This window comes from Gadus chalcogrammus, chromosome 6 (assembly GCF_026213295.1).
Source record: "Gadus chalcogrammus isolate NIFS_2021 chromosome 6, NIFS_Gcha_1.0, whole genome shotgun sequence".
Classification (NCBI taxonomy): Eukaryota; Metazoa; Chordata; class Actinopteri; order Gadiformes; family Gadidae; genus Gadus; species Gadus chalcogrammus.
The window spans coordinates 11,556,102-11,558,463 of record NC_079417.1 but is presented as its reverse complement, the minus strand read 5'-3'; the positions used below and the strand labels follow the sequence as shown (position 1 = coordinate 11,558,463).

Here is a 2,362-nt window from a genome sequence, read left to right as displayed (position 1 = left end):
TCCAAGCCAGTGTTGGATCTCAAGGGAAACAACCCAACCGCATTTCATCCGCCTGTTTATCAGCGCCTTGGCCTGCAGGAACAGAGCTCCTTGCTTTTCTGTTATTCACTTCACCTTGTAGTGTTGTTGTGTTATGGATTGGAAATACCTGCTCTCATTTTAGTGCCACAAGGCCACAGAGTACACTCACAGAGTTGGATCTGCCCAAACACTCGCTTGAAGCACAGAGGAGCGGTTTGAGTTCTAATTGAAAAAGGAGAGTTCTAATTGTTAAAATGCGACAAAACCCTGCACTGTATTCCTTTTGAACTCCCCATCCACCCCTTGTCTTTGGTCTCCCTGTCTTTTCCTGTGCGTCCGCAGCAACTGAATGTGGATTCAGATGAGACGCTGAGATCACTGTGCAGCTCTGGAAACGAAAGACACAGGGAACTTTTTTTTATAAACTGGATTCCTGTAGAAGCAACTGGATGTTCTGTTCCGTGTTTGTATTGACCTCTCCGGAGCGCGTCGCCCCCCCTCGTGCTAGGAACACAACAGGCGCTGTTCTTAATGTACCCTATCCAGTTTCTAACCATCTCTGGAATCGATGTGTGTTTTATCCCCTAATCTGCCTCACGTCTCAACTGATCGGAGGTGAAGCGATGAGATGGCGTTGCTTTTACTTTAGGAGCAGAAGAATTTTTTTCTGCGGCAGTCTGGAAAGACAGAGCCCCATGCTTCAGGCCTTATAACGCAGCTTGTATTTAAAGAGTGTTTGGATGAGAGCAGGCTCCCCAAAAACAAGGCACACCCGTGTGTGTGTGTGTGTGTGTGTGTGTGTGTGTGTGTGTGTGTGTGTGTGTGTGTGTGTGTGTGTGTGTGTGTGTGTGTGTGTGTGTGTGTGTGTGTGTGTGTGTGTGTGTGTGTGTGTGTGTGGGGGGGGGGGGGGCTGCATTGCTTGCTGTTTATATTTGCGTATGTCGTGTGTGCGTGTGTGTGTGTGTCTAGGTGTGCGTGAGTGCGTGATTGAGTACCTTTCTGCCAGTGTGTGATGGAGAGATTCCCTGCAGGACATGTACCCTGTAGCCCTTTAACCACTCTACTGTTGTCGGAGAGAAAGAAGTCCCATTTCAGAGGGAAGAGGTTACGTTTATTGACTTGCGATCACTTAACGCTTCAAGGACGCACGGCGCCGCAGCCCTCGGTTTTGTTCAGAAGCAGGCTGAATATTGCAATGTAAATATAGTGTATTTTGTTTTTTACTCTAAATGTAAATGCGATTGAAATGTCAAAAATGTATTGTTGATAGTTTGCCTATCGAGCTGTGAGAGACGTGATTCGTTAACGTGAATTGCCGGGACAGTTCCACCAAGTTAAGCCAATAAATGTCCTGTAGTTATGGAATTTCTGATAAATGTTGGGTTAATAAAAATGAATGCTTTGGCAAAACTGTTCATTATTGTCATCTTATTTGTAAATAAATTTGGTTGAAATTAAATCCCGGGTCATTAACACATTTAACCACCTGGGGGCAGACTAGTATTAAAATATTTTTTGTAGGTTAATTTGTTACAGCTGAGGATGTGCCACCGAGTACAATAATCCAATACACACAACCATCACAGATCCACTCTCTATGTCAAACTGAGACTGGATGGAAACCCCAGTAAAATGTGATATAATAGAGCTAGTCACCTATTACATTCAATACGCAGTGCTCAACTTTTTTCTTACGTTTTCAAAGCGTTTCATTTCTTGAAGCTTTTGTAAAAAAAAAGAATCTTTCTCTGTATTTTTCTCATTGTTTATTGCCATTTTTTATCTTTCTAATGACCGAATTCAATGAGGTAGCGGCCGCGACGAGATAGGGAATAATGGACCTAGAATTCTATTTCATACCGAAATGACCCTTTACTCAGTCATTAACATGTAGCCTATATTAACAGGTCCCTCCAGGATGTAATTTAATTCAGCCAAAAGAACAACCGTAAACACTTTGAGGGAGAAAAAATGATTCTGGTCATCACTAGTGCTACAGAGGATGTGGAGAAAGGCTACTATGGCAAATATTTCAACACAACTGGCACTTAATCTGTTGTATGTTTTACGTCCTTGCACTTCAAAATAGTACTTAGCATTGTGTAGCACCTGATCATGGCTATCTTTGTTGTTTACAAGGACGGGTTAACCTCATGATTTTTAGTGCTTTGCATTTGGTTCTATGAACATCCTTACCGTACACACAGCGATATATTGTTGTTTCTCGAAAAACATATTTCTCTTGAAAAATATATACTTATTGTAGGCCTAAGTCGCTTTGAATAAAAGTGTCTGCTAATTGCCCTGAATGTAAATGTCAATAGCAAAAGCGACATACAAA

General features: G+C 42.2%; 1 pseudogene; it reads left to right on the top strand.

Moving 5' to 3' along the window:
- The window catches only part of LOC130384305 (cell surface hyaluronidase-like), a 19,983-nt pseudogene extending 18,290 nt beyond the window's left edge, over window positions 1-1,693 (top strand).
- The last annotated feature ends 669 nt before the right edge of the window (window positions 1,694-2,362 follow it).